Below are 20,869 nucleotides of genomic sequence, written 5' to 3' on the forward strand. Positions count from 1 at the left end.
GAACAAATGACCAAACTGCTGCAACTGTTAATCATTTACTTATTGCAAATGACTGACTGGTTCATAACAGGATGGCTGCTAGAGGGTGAGGTCATCAGGCAGTCTAGCAATGCTTTGATCCAGCTTTGGTTCAGTGTATCTCCTTTATTGTGCAGTGTCCTGTTTTCTATTTTTGAAGAAGTTGTAATTGTGTATTAATTGTTAATTAATTGTGGTAAAATGTTAACTGAGTCTTTTAAAATATTGTATTTGTTGCATGCTATTGCTCAGAAATGACATATATAAAAATATTATATTCATAGCGTCGTATCTATACGTTAAACCATCCAGTTCAGGTTTGCTCGTTATGGTTATTCGTGTCAGCTGTGTTCCTCGTGTCTTCTCACGTCCCTGTTATCCTGTTATGCGTATTTAGGTCAGTGTCTCCCTCAGTTCGGTGTCACGGACAGATTGGAGTTGAGGGAGAAACACCAGGTGGAAACTGAGGTAGGAGGGAGACTGGAGACATCGTCATCATCTCAGGTTATGACCAAATAGATTTTGGTGAATGTACCCTGGTTGCTAGTGTGGGAAGATCAGGAAGAGGGAGGAGCAGGAGAAAGGAGCCAAGTTTGTTTGGGACACAGACAAGTAAAGTTTGGAGTTTGGAGGGGAACAGTTTGGATGAAGACTCCAGGGTTGTTCAGAGGAAGACGGTGAGGGAAGAATTTAAAATAATCCTGAAGTTCAGGAAGGAAGATGAGAATGTGCAATCGAGCCCAATAGCCTTAACTAGATAATTGAAAAAGAAATTTGGAGAAATTCAGCTGGCAAAAATTCTTAGGGATGGCAACTTATTGATAGTGGTTAAGACAGAAGTTTGGAAAAATAAGGTGTTGAATGACAAAAGCATTTGTAAGAAGACCGCAGGAGACGAGGATCTTAAGGAGAAAACAAAGTAACCTGGGATGTGATTACAGGTTTTCCTGTAGAAGAGGATCTAGAAAAGCTCAAGCGGTGTATTCATGGTAGTGAGGTCAGCAAATTAAAAAGACTGTGAAAAACAATTAATAGGGAGAGGGTTAGTAGCTTAAAAGTATTATTGAAATTTCAGGAGGCTGTCCTGCCGGATAGAGTTAAAATAGGATGCATGAGCTTTCCTGTTAGAGCATACGTGCCGTATTTTCGGGTATAAATGCCAAAGATACGGACACATTGCTGCAGTTTGCAAAGGGAAGCAGGCTTTGGATGGATGGATGGCAGGCTTTTGAGTGTCCTTGCAAAGAAAGGTGGCTATATTGGTCACTGATTTGTTTTTGTTTTGTTTTTGAATGTCAGAAAGGTATATTTGTGAATGTGGAGATGTTATATTGGTTTCACTGGTAAAAATAAATAATTGAAATGGGTATATATTTGTTTTTTGTTAAATTGCCTAATAATCACCTGCACACACAGATATCCCCCTAAAATAGCTAAAACTAAAAACAAACTAAAAACTACTTCCAAAAACATTCAGCTTTGATATTAATGAGTTTTTTGGGTTCATTGAGAACATGGTTGTTGTTCAATAATAAAATTATTCCTCAAAAATACAACTTGCCTAATAATTCTGCACTCCCTGTAGTTACTGTTTGTTTACTTACACTGTTGTAACTGGAGCCTCGTCATCTCGTCTCTCTATATACTGGACTGTAGCGGAGACAGTGGCGTGTGTAGAAAATTTTTGTTGGGGGGGCCAGGTAGGGGCACAGATTTGGAGAAGGGTGGCAGATGTAATTAGCAGATAATGTTTAAAAAAAATTCTACCAACCGTTAGCCATAATTCAATAACCCTATAAACCTAATAACCGAATGTGCTTTTAACTCTTATTAGAATGAGATTTTAACCACTACGGTGCAAAGTTTTTAGATACTGCGTTGATAAAGTACAAGAGATACAATCAGTGCTTTGTCAGTGTTTACTCAGCATTCAAGGACAGCAATATTTGCATAGTATTTTTACTGACATATAGTGCACATATGTTTTGGGCAAAAACATTTTTGAATATTAAAATACGAACATTTGTAACAAACAATTGACAAATTAGCCAATGCAAAACTTTATCTGCCTGTTAAAAAAAGAAGATAATCTTCTCACAAATTGGTGTTTGATTTTGAAACAGGAAAAAAGTGGGGAAACAACTGAAAAGACTAACATTTGAATAAAACCTGAAAGCAAGTAAATACTTTCTATGCTGCCTTATGGTAAACTTTGGTAATATTGATCAAGAACAACACTGCCTGATGATGAAATACAGTCAGCTGGCATGGTGACACTGCCAGTATTAACCTGCAGGGCTGGACTGGGACAGAAAATCGGGCATTTTGACTAGAGACCGGCCCACCAGGTATTAAAGCCATAAAGACTTTGAATGAAAATAAATGCTGTTGTGACAGTGATGTACACTGTCTTGTTGGTGTATATATATGTATGTATTTACGTCAGATAAAAACTTTGGTTGTAAGATTTAGATAATTATTTAATAAAAGCTAGATATTTTAAATGAGAATAAGAAAGAAAAGTATTTCTTTGTGCCCCACCTTTCCCTGTTAATGCTCCCTGGCAACACTTTCCTAGATCCACCCCTGCACAGTTACCAGCTGTCAGCTACGTAGAAAAAGGATCCTGGCGCTATTTATCTTTCAGAAACAGTTCATAACTTCCCTTCAACTCATTCATGTCACCTAAAAGGTAAACCTGTTTCTCCATCACCTGTTCAGCTCTGATGATTCAGTAAGGACATCTCCTGGTTTCATCTTCATGCTTCCCTCTCACCACATATCCAAACCGACATCATGACCAGCAGCTTTTACAGCTGTGGCTCCAGCAAACATCAGCTGATACTAGAAATTAATATTAAATAAATTCTAACAACAGCTGATCAAGCTTAAACGTGCTGCTGTTGTTTAGCGCGACATCTGCTGGTTTCCTCTTTCTGGCGCAAAGTGGGCGATAAATAAACAAGAGAGAAAAGCTGATCAGCTGATCATTGATCAGTTTCATGATTGAAGTAGCAACAGGAGAGGCAGGGGGGGAGAATGAAAGAAGAAGAGGCAGCTGTGCAGCATAACGACAGAATAACTCCAGCTTTGTGTCTTTTTTTCATTCTAGCGAAAGTCCGGGACAAACTGCGTCTCTTCTCAGCTCAATACGAAAGGTGTAATATTTTCTCTGAATGAGGGACCATTCCATTTTTTTAAGGAGCCGTTGGCAACTCTACTAACTAACTTTATGAATAAAATAAAGTTCACTATCAGTAACATCATAGCACCACCCAGCTGTATATAAACTCCGTCAAGCTGGCTACAACGCAGTACGAGTTATTGCAACTGAGGGTAAAAAGTCAGCACAACGAAAATAAACTCCACCTAAACTTGGTTTATATCTGACCCAGATAGACTGCAGGTCATAACTTCTTACCTGAAGTTCAGTTCACCTGACACTCTCCTCCTGCCTCCCCTTCCCTCATCCACCTGCTGGCCTCTGTGGAAGCCCCGCCATAGCCACCACCAAACAACTGAGTTATTTTTACACATCAACCTGCATCTGGCCAATCCACCACCTCTCATTGTTCATGCCATTACAAAAATTTTTTTTTTAAAAATAAGTCACCGGGCATATGCCCGGTATGCCCGATGGCCAGTCCAGCTATGTTAACCTGCAACCAAATCTGCAGCTCCATACAGCAATGTTACGACTTAGATTATATCTTATAACTCATAACTCTTATGTTAGCTCCCCTCAGTAGCATACTGGCTGAAATATTCGTCGGCTGAATTAATTCTTTAAGTGTTATTTTTTCTTTGGTATTCTAATTTCACCGAAGTTTACTAAACTCAACAAACTTAATATTACTTACCGGGACATTTATTCTGTCCTCATTTTCTTTCACCAAAAAATTGTTTCCTGCAGTGCCGTCTTTCGTGCTTGGCTCTCCTACCTTTGCTAACGTGATGCACATAGCGCAGAAGCCGATGCTGCATTCACTTACACTCTGATATCTGAGCTTCACCGTGAAAACATAATCGTACATTTGATATTTGATTGAATTTTATTGTTTTGCCTTTGGGGTGGCACCTGGGGTGGCCAGTCTGGTTGGGGGGGCCACCCCGCTGGACACGCCACTGAGCGGAGATGACAATAAAGTTTACTTTGACTTCAGCAGCAAGCAGGCGCACCGAGGGCTCTCGCACTCACTTTTCGTGTATAGAATTTCGAAAAAACATCGGTGTAAATTATAAGTCTGTATCATAATGTCTGGTGTTTTTGTTGTTTTGTTTTTATTTTGTTTTATTTTGCGAGTGAGTTATTAGATGCTGCTCCAGCCAGCCAGAGAATCCCCCGCCGCCCCGCCCTCTCCTCCCTGTGCCGCAAGCAGCAGGCGCACCTCACAAATGGAGGGCGCCCTTACTCCCAGCAAATGGGACATACCTGCAAGTTCAACCACATGATGAAGGAAAACATTCTGTGCATATCCAAGTTCTGTGAACTTTTTGACACAAGTTTAAATTACACTCTCTTCACTAGTCAAGATAGTTACAAACTTTCTTCTTTATGAATGAGCAATAAAAATTTTTTTAATTAAACATTTGAACATAATACAACCCGGCTTACATTGTGAGCCAGGCGGTGGCCAGGAGCAGAGGCCCTGGCGGAACCAATCACCAGATACCAAGACTGGCAATTGGGACATGGAATGTCACCTCTCTGGTGGGGAAGGAGCCTGAATTAGCATGTGAGGTTGAGAGGTACTGGCTAGATATAGTCGGGCTCACCTCAACGCATGGCTTGGGCTCTGGAACCAGTTTCCTAGAGGGGGGCTGGACTCTGTCTCAGGCTGGAGTTGCCCCTGGTGAGAGGTGGCAGGCTGGGGTAGCTTGGTATCCCCTTGGCTAGTTGCCTGGATGTTGGGGTTTCTCCCAGGGGACGAGAGGGTTTGTTTCCTTCGCCTCTGGGTCAGGGAATGGGTCCTAACAGTCATCTGTGCTTATGTGCTGAATGGTGGTTCAGAGTACCCAGCCTTCTTGGAGTCCCCGGGTGGGGTAATGGAGGGTGCTCTTCCTGGGGACTCTGTTGTCCTACTGGGAGACTTCAGTGCTCACTTGGACAATGACAGCAAGACCTGGAGGGGTGTGATTGGGAGGAACGGCCTTCCAGATCTGAACCCGAGCTGTGTTTTGTTATTTGACTTCTGTGCAAATGACAGTTTGGCCATAATGAACACCATGTTCGAACATAAGAGTGTCCATAAGTGCACGTGGGACCCAGACACTCTAGGCTGCAGGTTTATGATTGATTTTGTAATCATATCACCAGACTTAAGGCCATATGTTTTGGACACTTGGGAAAAGAGAGGGGCTGAACTGTCAACTGATCACCACCTGGTGGTGAGTTGGATCAGGTGGCAGGGGAGGCCGCTGGACAGACCTGGCACGCCTAAACGTACAGTGAGGGTGAGCTGGCAATGCCTAGCTGAGGCCCCAGTCCGCGAGATCTTCAACAGCATTCTGAGGGAGATTGGGGACATTGAATCGGAATGGACCATGTTCAGCACCTCCATTGCCGAAGCCGCTGCACTGAACCAAACGGTAAGGGGAGCCACCAAGCTGATGAAGGAGTCCTATCGGTCTTGGTTAGCCTGTGGGACTCTGGAGGCAGCTGCTAGGTACCAACAGGCCAAGCGGAACGCAACACGGGCAGTGGCTGAAGCAAAAACTTGGGTGTGGCAGGAGTTTGGAGAAGCCATGGAAAAAGACTTTCGGACTGCCTTGAAGAGATTCTGGCAGCTGACTCAGGAGGGGAAAGCGGTGTTCTACCTGGACTGTGTGTAGTGCGGGTGGAGCGCCCCTAACTTCGACTGAGAAAATTGTCGGGCAGTGGAAGGAATACTTCAAGGACCTCCCTAATGCCACTGGCATGTCTTCCGTGGAGGAAACAGAGTCTGCGGACGAAGGGGATAATCGCCAATCTCTGGGGGCGAGGTCATTGAGGCAGTTAAACAATTCCTTGGTGGCAGAGCCCCTGGGGTGGATGATGTCTGCCTTGAATTCCTGAAGGCTCTGGATATTGAAGGGCTATCTTGGTTGACACGCCTCAGATTATATTACTCGGCTGGCCTGGGAACGCTTGGGTGTTCCACCGGACAAGCTGGAAGTGGTGGTTGGGGAGAGGGTGTCATGGTTGACGATGGCCAACCGTGGGGAAGTGAGGAAGGAGGACTCAGGCGCGGAGCTCTGAATAGCAGCAGTGCGTTTATTTACAGTGAATGGACAAACATAACAATAAATCCTCAGTGCATTCCCGGCCCCCGTGACGTGTCTTCTTCCCAGTGCTAGTGTTCCTGTCTCCGCTTCCCAGTGTTTGAGCACCCGGTGCTTGCTGCCCTCTCGTCTCCACGCCTCTCCTGGGGAAAACAACAAAGAGGCAGCCGTCAGACACACCACAATGCAGCAGATTAAACTTGGTAACTGGTCAAGAGACTAACGTGAAGCCAGGCAATGATCCAGCGTCGGACAGAGCTCCACCACACTCTCAAGTAGCTTCTCCAATGAGGCCTGATCAGCTGCAGGTGTGTCACGGTCTTCAGGTGTGGCCAATCACCTGCCAGGGCCACACCCACCAGGCCTGAAGGTGCCTGTAAACAGGTGCTCTCAGAAACACCTGAACCACACACAAACACCTACATACACACATATCTACAAGCAGGGAGAACGAGGGACAACAATACCAGAAATACATATATTAAAATTCAAGTCCATAACTGCTCAGGGTCCCTGGGTCGCTCAGACCCAGGACCCTGACAGAGGGAGGTCTGGGCTTCTCTGCTTGGGCTGCTGCCACGGATAAGCAGAAGAAAATGGATGGATGGATGGATGGATGGACATAATACAACACAAACTCTCATGGAGGATACAAATTCAGAGAGATACATGTTTTTTTTTGTTTTGTTTTGTTTTTTTGTTTTGGCCTGTCCCGTTTGGCTCTTTTGCCATCAGAATTGTTGTCTAAAGGCAAAGAAAGATGCCCAACGGATTTACTTTACCAAATTGACCATCCCAGCCTTGCAATAATGGTCCATTTGATTCACCTTTTATTGTTTATTTTATTTTCACTTACTGAATATGGGACAGACTTGACTGGGGGAAAGAAGGGGAGAAAGAAAGAGGGAAAGAGAAACAGCTGAGAAGAGGGACGGGGGAGAAGGGCAAAAACCAAAAACCAACAGAATGAGCAGAAAAAGAAAAAAAAAGAAGAAAAAAAGAAAAAAAAAGCATATATCAATCACCTGGGTCACCTGCTGAGAAAGAAAAAAGAAAACAAGCAGAAGAGAACAAGAGTAATAGAATAAACAACATCACAATGATATATGGGAATATGACAGTAAATACTAAATATTAAACATTATTGTGCAGCACATAAGATCAACAGAACACAGTGTGCTTTGAGGTAGAAGCCAAAAAGGGTGTAGTTTGTGGGTGTGATCACCCGTGTGTACACCTGTGAGCATGGACGCGTTTGTTTTTTGTTTTTTAAAAGGTTCCTTCATGTAATGATCTGCTAGAGGGTGTGGGGGGGCCACAGCCCCGTCCTCCAGGGCATGAAGCAGGTATGGTGGAGATCAAAACTCCAGACATCCAGAGGCCCCCAGAACACAAGAGACCAAGGAAGACCAACAGAGGGGCAGCCGCGCCACTGTCCCAGAAAGAGCTGAGGAGAGTCCCAGATGAGGGCTCACTCAGCAGCCGCGGAGCAGAAACCAGGGGGAGTTGCAGTGACGCTCCCGTGAGCTCCGCCGGCAGCCAGCCGTGCCTGAGTGACCGAGCCCCAGGCCGAGAGGCCGGGGGCACCCCACCTCCGAAGTGGCCCGAGCAAGCCCCAGGCTCCAGGCCCCGATAAGCGGCCGCCAAGGAGTGAGCCAGTGTGTACCTGGACGCCCATCCCCGGACACAAAGAACCTCCAACGCACCGATGTCTGAGGGAGTCCGCCACTGGCAGGGGAAGTGGTGGTAGGGGGAGATAGGCCTCCATACCTTGGAGGGCCTAAGATGTCCCCAGAGAGGTGGCGCCTGACACCCAACCTGACATATAGACACAGAAATACAGGCACACACATATACAAACATCCATTCCCACCCTCATGTTCTCATATACACTTACTCCACACTCAACCAACGTGGAGACAGACATAAAGAGACGCTGTACACGATCACACTCCCCAAGCGTACTCTAAGCCCCGGGTCTAGGTACCCTTGCCCCTGGAGGGGGGGAACTGCCCCCAGACCCAGGTGGTGTTACCCTTTTCCCTGCGGTGGGGGGAGACAGACCGTCCCGACTCCGCAGCAGCAGGGAGGCCCCACACTCCAGACCGCAGTCGGACGGCCAACTCCTCCTCCTAGCCCCCCCGCTCCAGCAGGTCGCAGAGAATGGGGGTGAGAGAAGACTCCAAACCTCCCTCCACCCGCTCATTGTAGTGTTGATGCATGTGTGTTCTAAGGTGCATTTAAAACCCAGGAGGGCATGGAGCTACCTGCCAGAGAGCAGCAGGTAAGCGCATGGTCCCTCCTGCTGGCCCTCAATGTCTACGTGTATTTAACATTGAGAGGTGGGCAACGACGCCAGGGGTGGGGTGTACACCCTGATGGTACTTTGGATTCCGTGTATCGTGCCCACCCCCAAGATCCTATATGTATGTGTAATGAGAGTGTGAGTAATGTGAATGTCTAAGTTGTGGGATAAAATTGAGGCAGAGGCAGCCAGAAGGGGACAGGGGGGGGGGTGGCCTCCTCTGCACCCTGGTGACATACCCCTACTCCAAGGTCCTGCATGTGTGGGTGGTTGTGGTGGAGCGGGAAGAGGGAGGCAGCTGGAGATGGGGAGGGAAGGAAGGGAGGGGCAAGTGACCCCTCCCTGGGGCCAGCTCCCCCGCTGACCCCAGTAGGCACCCCCATACTCCGCGACCCACCAGGGAAAGGGGGCCCAGGCCCATCCAGACCGGGGCCCAGCGCAGCAGCGCCTCCCGGCCCCACAGAGCCCAGGACAGTCCACCCAACCCCACCACAGAGAAAACTGCACCCACCCCACCATCCACTCTTCTTCCAGACTACATAAGACAATAAACACCCAGGCTGAGATCTTCCTCCACCTTTCCTCTATCTCTCCCTCCTGTAGAGAGAGCCCCTGAGGAGAGGAAAGCTCCTGCAAGATGTGACAATCTTCCCCACCAGTTGAAGAGCCCCCCAGGTGGCTCGATGCACCGGCGGCACCCTGCTCCAGGGCTGGGCCCCCATGCACCCACCCGCCCACAACCCCGGCTACACACCAACCAGGACCCAAGCCCCCGAGGCCCGGCCCGGGCCCCAGCCCAGAGACGGAGCGCCCCCAGAACCTCACGCCCATCCCGGACCCACCCAGGGGCAGCCAGGCTACCAGGTCAGTAACCCACGTCCGTCAGCACAGACCCTCCCCTAGTCCCGCTGCACGCAGCCGCGAGGAAACAGTCACCTGAGAGCCAACATAGCCCCTAACCGGACATGACCGCTACCCCGGGTTGAGCCCCCCAAGGAAAATGCCTCCGGGGAACTCCCCGACGCCCTAAGCCTGTCCCTACCCCCACACCAATCACAACAGTGAAGGCGGGACCAAACTATGACCCCCCACCCCCACTAGGTGATGGAGCTGATCAAAGGAGCCCAGAGCAATTGATCTGATGTGGTGGCAGAGGCTGTATCAAGACTAATGTAATCTAATAGATAATTTCTATATTGGTTAGAATTAAGATTATTTTTATTTTTCCAGTTCATGAGGACTGTTTTCTTGGCTATGCATAGGGCAGTGAAAACCATATGGGCGATATTCTTTTCTGAAGTGACATTATCTAAGCTGCCCAACAAACACACTAAGGGGGAAGTTGGAATGTTACATTTCAGACACTTCGATAAGTCTTCACATATCTCGCGCCAAAACTTCTGAACTGGTGGACAGAACCAAAGAGCGTGGATATAATTGTCTGGTGAATTGGTTTGGCAGTGTGAGCAGTTGTTGGTAGACGTAAAGCCCATTTTGAACATCCGATGACCTGTATAGTGCACTCTATGTAATATTTTGTATTGAATTAATTGAAGACTGGGATTTGTAATTAGATGAAAGGTTTTTAAGCAAATCTGAGACCAGAAGTTTAGGTCTAAGTTAACTGATAAATCCGCTTCCCATTTTGCAATAGGAAGTGATATTGATTCATCTGTTTTAGAAAGCATTCTGTATATTTTGGATAGTAATTTGGGGGTTTTAAGAGTAAGAAATTGAACCACACTTGGTGGTGTTTGTAGTTCAACTTGACCCGGTTTAAATTTCTCTTTTACTATGGATTTAATTTGTTGATATTCTAAAAATCTTTTCTTGTTGATCCCATATTGTGTAACTAGTCTGTCAAATGAAATAAATTCTGTTCCTTCTAGTATATGTTCTAAATATTTGATTCCTTTACCACTCCAATCTGAAAAGTTTATCATATTATTGTTTTGTAATATGTCAGGGTTGTTCCAGATAGGTGTACGTTTGCATGGGATTAATGAAGATGCTGTCAATTTTAGAAACTCCCACCATGCTGTCAGAGAAGCGCTGATGTTGATGCTTTTAAAGCATTCATGTCGTTGGATGTTTGAGCTGATAAATGGTAGGTCTGAGATCTCTAGATTATTGCAAAGTGCTTGTTCTACATCTAGCCAAGGTTCATCTAAGAGGGTATGTTTTAGCCATCCTGAGATAAACTGAAGCCTGTTGGCTAAGAAGTAGTGCTGAAAGTTAGGCAGTTCTAGTCCTCCTTTATCCTTGGTCTTTTGTAGTGTTTTTAAGCTTATACGTGGGGGTTTATTTTTCCAAAGGAATTTGGACATACATGAATCTAGAGATCTGAACCAATCTTGTGGCGGTTTAGTTGGGATCATTGAGAATAAATAATTTATTTTTGGTAAGACCATCATTTTTATAGCGGCAACCCTTCCCATGAGTGATATGGGTAGACATTTCCATCTAGCCAGATCATCTTCTACCTTCTTTAAAAGTGGGATATGGTTTAATTTAGTTAGATTTGCAAGCTTGGGAGAAACATTAATACCTAAATATTTTATATTTCCCGATTGCAGTGGTGTAGAAGAGGAATTATGAAGGGAGCAATTAATCGGTAGAACTGTAGATTTTGACCAGTTAATTGAGTAATCTGATATTCTTGCAAAAGAGTTTATCAATTCAATCACCCCAGAGATATTGGTTTGTGAATTTTGGAGAAAGAGTAACACATCATCCGCATAAAGGCTGATTTTATGTTCCACGTTCTTGCATTTTATGCCCTTAATTACTGAATTCTGTCTAATTGCTGCTGCTAGTGGTTCAATAAAAATTGCAAACAGTGAAGGGGAGAGTGGGCATCCCTGCCTGGTGCCCCTCAAGAGACAGAAGCTGGAGGATGTCTGGTCATTTGTTCTAACACAAGCTGTTGGGGAATTATATAATATTTTTAACCAGTTTATGAAAGAGGATCCAAAACCAAATTTGTGTAAAGTTGCAAATAGAAATTTCCAGTTAACTCTGTCGAATGCTTTTTCTGCGTCTAAAGAGAATATTGTAGTTTCTAGGTTTTTACTGTATGAGTAGTCTATCAAATTAAGTAATCTACGTGTATTTGTTGATGAGTGCCTACCTTTTATGAAACCAGTTTGGTCAGGATTAATTAAGAGGGGGGTTATTTTCTCCAGTCTCTTTGAGAGAGCTTTGCAGATTATTTTAAGGTCTACGTTTATAAGGGATATTGATTGGTAATTTATTTCAACATGTGAACAATATACAAGTACATTTAGAAAAGAAATGAGAGAAAAAAAAATATACTATACAAATTACATACAAAAAAACATTCTGATTAATTTACATGTTGAAAGGGAGTGGGAAGGGATATTGGACGATAGCTTGAGGGATATACAGGGTCTTTGCCTGGTTTTAGCAGGAGATTAATGTTTGCAGAATTCATATTTGATGGAAGTCTGCCCTTTTCTTTAATTTCCAACAACGTTCTGTAGAAAACTGGTGCTAGAATCGACCAGAATTCTTTGTAGAATTCTGCAGGAAAGCCGTCTGGACCTGGAGCCTTATTATTGGGCATACTTATCAGAGCTTCCTGGAGTTCACCTGGTGTCAGTGGTGAATCCAGTGCCATTGCTCGAGTGTACAATAATTTTGGAAGAGTTATGTTGTCCAAAAACTGATCAATTTCTTTTTTAGATGGGTTTATTTGTGGTGAATACAACGTTTTATAGAAATCCCTGAAAATGTTGTTTATTTGTATCGGATCATATATTGTGTTCCCAGATGAATCTTGAACAGCACATATAGTTGTTTTTTCTTTATTTATTTTTAGCTGGTTTGCTAGAAATTGACCGGATTTATTACCATGTTCATAATTTTGTAGGCGTAGTCTTTGTACTAAGAATTTTGTTTTTTTATCAATTATCTCATTTAATTCTAGTTTTGTTTTGCGTATTTTGTTCAATGTTTCCTGATCTTGGTGGGACGCGTAGGCTTCTTCTAGTGATTTGATGTTTTTTTCTAATTCCTGAATATTTTTGTTTTCTTTTTTCTTTTTATGTGATGAAAAAGAAATTATTTTACCTCTCATCACAGCTTTCCCTGCTTCCCATAGAACAGAAGCTGATGTTTCGGGAGTGTCATTATAGTCCAAATATGAAGTCCACTCTTTTTTAAAATATTTAATAAAGTCTTCATCTTTAAGTAGTGATATATTAAATCTCCACTTTTTTCTTGGCGTAGTATTATTCTTGTGCATTAGTGTTAAAGATGCAGGAGCATGATTGCTGACAGCTATAGGATGAATCTCAGTGTCTGAAATGTCGTTCAGCAGTGAGCTGCTGACCAAAAAATAATCCAGACGAGAGTAGGAGTGATGGACATGTGAGAAAAAAGTATATTCCTTACTGGTGGGGTGAAGGGAGCGCCATGCATCGCAAAGACCAAAGTCGCTCATATACTGTTTGATTATATTTGTGGACTGCCAATTACGCTGAGTTCCCGCTGCATTGAGCCTATCGATGTCTTCATTTAGTCCAAGGTTGAGGTCGCCTCCAAGAACAAGTGTGCCATCTAAGTGTTCAGAGAGTGCACTGAAAAAACCGTGAAAGAATGAGGGATCATCAACATTTGGACCATATACACTTGCAACACATAGCTTTTTATCAAGTATAGATAGTTTAATGATTAAGAATCTGCCCTCTGGATCTATAACTGTATCGAGTACTGTGAAATTAATATTTTTATGTATTAAAATTGCTACTCCCCTTTGTCTAGAATTATAACAAGCTGAGAACACATTAGGAAACTCAGGTGTTTTAAGTTCATTCGAACCTCTAAGAGGTCTGTGGGTCTCTTGTAAAAGGACAACATCTGCCTGTAGTTTTTTGAGTTGGTTAAATATTTTTAACCTCTTTACTCTGGAGCCAGCTCCATTTATATTCCATGTAATGAACCTCAGTGTACCCATAGATGTTTGTGTATAACTAGGGATGTATACTGTGTGCGTCGCTTAGCCCGGTGGAGAGAATACGTCACTTGTTCATAAATAAAGAGAAGGAGAGAGAGAAAAAATGTGTGGCGAGATGCTCCCTGAGTCTGACTTTGTGTATGCATAGTTACTAATATGAGTAGGCTTGGCTTAAGTGTGTGTATCCTAAACGACTGTGTGCGCTGTCTGACTGATGTAAATGTGCTGCCGTTGAGCGCATGGTGCGTATGTGTCGAAATAAAGGATGTTTGTGGATGAGTGTCGAAGCAGGTGATCGAGGCAGTGAAAGGAATAAAGAAAGAAACCAAGGACAGGGGTGAGCAGCATAAAACCAAGAGGGGGGGAAAGAGAGGGGAAAAAAAAACGAGAAGAAAAAAAACAAAACAAAACGTAAACATTCCAATTAAATCACTGACGGAGAGTGACGGTGTTAATTCTGCTATGAAATCACACTTTAAGATGCGATTTGATGCTGGTAAGTTAAACAGATGTTAATGCAAGTTAGTGTGAGTGGATAGGGAAATGGTGCAGCTGATTCTTATCTGGTGTGAGGTTAATACAGCCACGGAGTGATGTTGGGGTCGCGGTGGAGCTGTCCGTCCACGTACAGCCGGTCCACAGCGATGACAGCGCGGAAGCCCTTCTGGATGAAGCCGCGTCGGATTGGGAAGAGGACCCTGCGTCGTTCCAAGATCTCTTTGGGGAACTGGTCGTTTTAATTCCCTGCCGCGGCTTTTCACATGTTGCTTTTGTTTGAAGTGGCCGAATTTGGCCACGATAGGACGTGGTCTCCCGGCCGTAGCCCGAATGGGGCCGAGGCGATGTACCCGATCGAAGACGATGTTCTTCACAGTGTCCTCCGGCAGCTTCAGGTGGGTTTTGATGAAGCTTTTTACTGTGGTCTCCGCGTCCTCTCCAGCGGCTTCTGGAATACCAGAAAATACCAGATTATCACGCATGCTACGAGCTTGTAGATCGATAACTGTTTCTTTTATTTTTTTATTTTCTCTATTGAGCTGGGTAACATTATCTGTGAGACATTTCACCGACTCCCTTAGCGTGGCATTTTCAGCAGCAAGCGTTTCCACCTGCTGCTGGCTGTACTCCAGGGATTCTCGCAAGCATTTAAATTCTCGGTGAAGAATCTCCACCAAGGACAGCCTTGCGTCGAAACTGGACAATCGCTTGTCGATTGACTCCAATATGTCGGCAATATCTTTGCCGGCTGGCGATGTTGAGCCGGGGGAATCTGCCTGGCGTTGTCTTTTCGACGACGGCGTCTCAGGTTTGGCTGGGGAAGCTGCACACGGGGTCTTCTTCATCACGAGATCCTGAAAGCACTGATCAATATAATCTTGGAGAGTCTCTAAACTCTCCTCGTTGTTCTCCAGGGTGTTGGAGATTATTTAGACAAATAGTGTTAGTTATAAGACAATTGATAAGTGTATTTGGTAATGCTGAAGCTTAAATGAATTTGTTCAAATCTAAACTACCATTTGCTTTAATTTTCCGCCAAAATCTCCGGCGTCTGACGTCAGTTACAACATGAGTCGCTTACCTTGTCCGTCACTTCCGTCACTTACCTCCTCCTTGCCGCCTCTCCTGGGGAAAACAACAAAGAGGCAGCCGTCAGACACACCACAATGCAGCAGATTAAACTTGGTAACTGGTCAAGAGACTAACGTGAAGCCACGCAATGATCCAGCGTCGGACAGAGCTCCACCACACTCTCAAGTAGCTTCTCCAATGAGGCCTGATCAGCTGCAGGTGTGTCACGGTCTTCAGGTGTGGCCAATCACCTGCCAGGGCCACACCCACCAGGCCTGAAGGTGCCTGTAAACAGGTGCTCTCAGAAACACCTGCAGCCACACACAAACACCTACATACACACATATCTACAAGCAGGGAGAACGAGGGACAACAATACCAGAAATACATATATTAAAATTCAAGTCCATAACTGCTCATGGTCCCTGGGTCGCTCAGACCCAGGGCCCTGACAGAGGGAGGTCTGGGCTTCTCTGCTTGGGCTGCTGCCACGGATAAGCAGAAGAAAATGGATGGATGGATGGATGGATGGACATAATACAACACAAACTCTCATGGAGGATACAAATTCAGAGAGATACATGTTTTGAAATGACAAGGCGCACGCTCATCTCGGACACAAATTTAGGTCCTTTGCTCTTGCAACAGTCAATGCAGCAGTTTTAAAGCCTTTACTTTTAAATATACGCCGTTCAATAGTTGACCGTTATCTTACAGAGAATCAGTGATGAGAATAACGGCGTTACAGGTAACGGCGTTACTTTTTTCAGTAATGAGTAAACTAATTACTATTTCTATCATTACAACGCCGTTATTGTTACTATTAAGAAAATGCGGTGCAGTCGCGTTACTATTTTTCAACAAACAAACAGTTGAAGCTGTCTTCAGCTTACCGCATCTTATATCAGTTGCACGGAAGTAGTAATCTGGGCACTAGCGGCGGCAATCACTTTCTGCCCGACGAACACTTTTTGGCACAACACCTGGAGCTAAGAGGGCAAAACAATCGCATGAGTGCTGCTGTTTGACTGAGGAACAATAAAGTAGTCGTGGTAAGCCAATCAGATGACCACTTCAAGATGACAAAGCAACAAGGTGATACATACCAGTTTTTAAATTGTGTTGATAGGCCGCGTAAAACCAGAGTCATGATAAACAATATATACGTGTGTTTTTCCTCAATAATTTCGACACGTTTACTGTCTAAGGACAGCGCTAGCAAGCACTCTCTGCTTATGACCAAAAAAAAGAACAAAAAACAGCCCTTTCGTGTTCGTGGAAAAATGCACCACATCGACCAATCAAAAATGATATGGCAACATGACATTTGGTTGTTTAGGAAGAGGGGGAAGATTTAGGAGTGACCACGAGAGAGAGAGAGAGAGAGAGAGAGAGAGAGAGCGAGAGAGCGGAAAAAGAGAGAGAGCGAGTTTGGAGATGTGAGAGATTTGTGACGTGTTTGGAGTGTGTAGTTAATGTGTTGTTTTGTGTAGGTAGTGCTGTGGATAGTTTTGTGTTTTGTGTCAGAACAATGAGGCGACTGCTGTCTCCAGGTAGAAAAAGGAGTGATACACCTGCTGCTGTTAGACCTATCAGGCTGTGATGTTCTCCTCTATAGTGGACAGGAATATTTGGAGTGGCACAAATTTGTGTGGCATCTTATTGAATGCAGAACAGCTGATTGTTATGTAAATAGTTTGAAATGGTTATTTTAAAAAAGGGTAAAAGGTAAATGGCTGCAAATAACTTTGTTGTTTGCAAAACTTGTGCATATGATTTTAAAATTGACACTTTATATTTGCATTTGAAGTTATGAAATATGATTCATTAAACATGTTTGTGGTTGTTACAGTAAAAATATAACTTTTTCTTCTCGGATTTTATGTTTTTTGTCTGATTTTAGATCAATTGTCTTACTACAGTATGTCAAAATGAAAACATAACTGTAAATTCAGACACGTGAGGTTGTGCTGAAAATGATGATACCAAACAAGGCAAAGTAAATAGTTTTTAAGGTGAAATGTAGAGGAAACATCAAAAGTAGTTAAAAATGGCCAATTACCCTGGACCCCAGAGGGTTAAAAAATTTTTTTTTAAAGTAACGTAATAGTTTCTTTTCAAGTAATTAATTACTTTTAGAATCTTGTAACTCAGTTACTAACTCAGTTACTTTTTTTGAAGTAATTAGTAACTATAATTAATTACTTTTTCAAAGTAACTTGCCCAAGTTTAATATTCAGAAACCCAAAGTATGTATCAGCAGCAGAATGGACCTAAAAATAAATGTTTGTTCCAGTTCTATGAAGCTTTGAGTATTTTGGATTAGTAACACTGCTGTGTTTGTTGCATCATATTGCTGTAATTGTTTATATGCTTTATATATTCTGAGGTAAGTTGATCTATAGTGTTACATCATATTCTATAAGGATGTTATGTGTTTGTATACTTTCTGCCCAGTTTGACCCATTTAGCAAAAGTCAGCCTGTTTAAGGCTCTGATATCTATTCTGTATGACTTAAAGCAGTTATGACATGGTCTGATTTTCTCACCCAATAAAGGAATATTTAATATATCAGTCTACTCTTCATTCTATGACCAACAGTTATCACAACTCGTACATTTTCTTTTTACACATATATGTAAGCATTGAGACATATGTAATAATGCCAACATATTAAACAAACAATATTTGTCTCTTATAATATATAATATAATATATAATACATCTCTATATATACATCAAAGTGATCTGATAAAAAAATGAATAAACAAAAAGACATTTTTCTCCTTCATTTCTGTCAAACAATGAATCCTGTATGAAACGTTTCTCGCAGTAAGTGCCATGGTTGCTAGGCAACCTGAGCAGCGTGACGAAGGCTAACCCGAAACTCATGTTCTGGGAAACAAAACCGGAGCACCAGAAGGTCCCAAAAAAAAAAAAAAAAAAATACAAGTCCAAAACCAAAAACACTGGAGCCTAAGAAAACAGAGTCCAAAACCAGTTCAGGGGGCTGACCAGGAGGCCAGTAGCACGGAGGTCCAAAACAGAACAGTTCAGGGGACTGGCTTGGAGGTCCGTCCGCGGAAGGCAGCGACGCAGGCGAAGGAGGTCCCTAGGCCAGCCACGACAGCGATGACGCCCAGCCAGTGGCCTGGAAAGCGGCCGGTGATGTTGAGGTGTAGCAACCGCAGGACCAGACGAGGCAGGACCAGGTGGTGGCACTGCAGGCGATGAAGGCTGGATGGGCCCCTCGGACCCTCCAGCTGAGGCTGACGAAAGCTGGACGAGTCCCTTGGACCCTCCAGCGGAGGCAGACAAAGGCTGGATGTGTCCCTCACACCCTCCAGCGGAGGCAGATGAAGGCTGGACAGGCCCCTCAGACCTTCCAGAGGAGACTGAAAACGAAGGCCAGAGCGGTCTTTACGGAGGGCTTTCTTATAAAGTAACAAACTATTTCTCCAGGCTAAATGATGATCTTTTAAGTTTGTGACATGCCATTTCCTCTCCAGCTTACGAGTTATCTGCTTTAAAGTGTGCATTTGAGAATTTTACCACTATATTATGGCCCTATCCAACTCTCCTAGAGCAGCTGCCTGTCTCAGAATGTCCTGCATGCTCTTGAGAATATGCTGGGAAATGCATCAAACCTTCTGGCAATGCTTCCTGCTTCCTTGTATGTAGTATGTGATTTAAAAATGGGTGTAATAGAAATGCAATCTTTCTACTTGTCTTGTGGCCAAAGAGGAAACTCATGGACGCAATGACTTAGTAGTTATTCCTGCTACAGTGGGGCAAAAAAGTATTTAGTCAGCCACCGATTGTGCAAGTTCCCCCACCTAAAATGATGACAGAGGTCAGTAATTTGCACCAGAGGTACACTTCAACTGTGAGAGACAGAATGTGAAAAAAAAATCCATGAATCCACATGGTAGGATTTGTAAAGAATTTATTCGTAAATCAGGGTGGAAAATAAGTATTTGGTCAAAAACAAAAATACAACTCAATACTTTGTAACATAACCTTTGTTGGCAATAACAGAGGTCAAACGTTTACTATAGGTCTTTACCAGGTTTGCACACACAGTAGCTGGTATTTTGGCCCATTCCTCCATGCAGATCTTCTCGAGAGCAGTGATGTTTTGGGGCTGTCGCCGAGCAACATGGACTTTCAACTCCCGCCACAGATTTTCTATGGGGTTGAGGTCTGGAGACTGGCTAGGCCACTCCAGGACTTTCAAATGCTTCTTACGGAGCCACTCCTTTGTTGCCCGGGCGGTGTGTTTTGGATCATTGTCATGTTGGAAGACCCAGCCTCGTTTCATCTTCAAAGTTCTCACTGATGGAAGGAGGTTTTGGCTCAAAATCTCACGATACATGGCCCCATTCATTCTGTCCTTAACACGGATCAGTCGTCCTGTCCCCTTGGCAGAAAAACAGCCCCATAGCATGATGTTTCCACCCCCATGCTTCACAGTAGGTATGGTGTTCTTGGGATGCAACTCAGTATTCTTCTTCCTCCAAACACGACGAGTTGAGTTTATACCAAAAAGTTCTACTTTGGTTTCATCTGACCACATGACATTCTCCCAATCCTCTGCTGTATCATCCATGTGCTCTCTGGCAAACTTCAGACGGGCCTGGACATGCACTGGCTTCAGCAGCGGAACACGTCTGGCACTGCGGGATTTGATTCCCTGCCGTTGTAGTGTGTTACTGATGGTGACCTTTGTTACTTTGGTCCCAGCTCTCTGCAGGTCATTCACCAGGTCCCCCCGTGTGGTTCTGGGATCTTTGCTCACCGTTCTCATGATCATTTTGACCCCACGGGATGAGATCTTGCGTGGAGCCCCAGATCGAGGGAGATTATCAGTGGTCTTGTATGTCTTCCATTTTCTGATGATTGCTCCCACAGTTGATTTTTTTCACACCAAGCTGCTTGCCTATTGTAGATTCACTCTTCCCAGTCTGGTGCAGGTCTACAATACTTTTCCTGGTGTCCTTCGAAAGCTCTTTGGTCTTGGCCATGGCGGAGTTTGGAGTCTGACTGTTTGAGGCTGTGGACAGGTGTCTTTTATACAGATGATGAGTTCAAACAGGTACCATTCATACAGGTAACGAGTGGGGGACAGAAAAGCTTCTTACAGAAGACGTTACAGGTCTGTGAGAGCCAGAGATTTTCCTTGTTTGAGGTGACCAAATACTTATTTTCCACCCTAATTTACGAATAAATTCTTTACAAATCCTACCATGTGGATTCATGGATTTTTTTTTCACATTCTGTCTCTCACAGTTGAAGTGTACCTCTGGTGCAAATTACTGACCTCTGTCATCATTTTAAGTGGGGGAACTTGCACAATCGGTGGCTGACTAAATACTTTTTTGCCCCACTGTATGTACTTCTTGAAGTGGATACATGCATAGTTGGTACATTGTAAAATAAATTGTGGACAAATTGCCACTTACAAGTGCTCTCCCTCCAGTTACTGTCAAAAACCATCGATTTGTCTCCTTTTGCCTCCCTGCCACGGATTCTGGATCAGTACATTTTGGACTCACCCTGAATTGGAAGCTCACCCAGACCTTTTGGACTGCCCTCCTTCCACGACGTTCTCCGCTGCAACGTGTGAGCAACATTTCCAATCTTACCGTCAATCAGTGGAAACCAGCTGACTCCTTTTTTTTTTAATACAGCAACTCTACACACCTCCGCCCGTGCCACAGCCCCTTCTTTCCCCTTG

The 20,869-nt window shown here is 44.0% G+C and overlaps 1 long non-coding RNA gene across 1 annotated transcript; it reads right to left on the reverse strand.

Annotated features, from left to right (window-relative positions):
- Positions 1–11,970: 11,970 nt before the first annotated feature.
- On the reverse strand, positions 11,971–16,411 carry LOC309697116. Its single transcript, XR_014273756.1, has 3 exons — positions 16,238–16,411; positions 16,025–16,120; positions 11,971–15,442 (listed from the first exon to the last, which is right to left on the reverse strand). It is a non-coding gene; the product is annotated as an uncharacterized lncRNA (long non-coding RNA).
- Between the last annotated feature and the right edge of the window lie 4,458 nt (positions 16,412–20,869).

The sequence above is a fragment of the Aulonocara stuartgranti genome (assembly GCF_965226115.1).
Source record: "Aulonocara stuartgranti genome assembly, chromosome: 20".
Taxonomy (NCBI): domain Eukaryota; kingdom Metazoa; phylum Chordata; class Actinopteri; order Cichliformes; family Cichlidae; genus Aulonocara; species Aulonocara stuartgranti.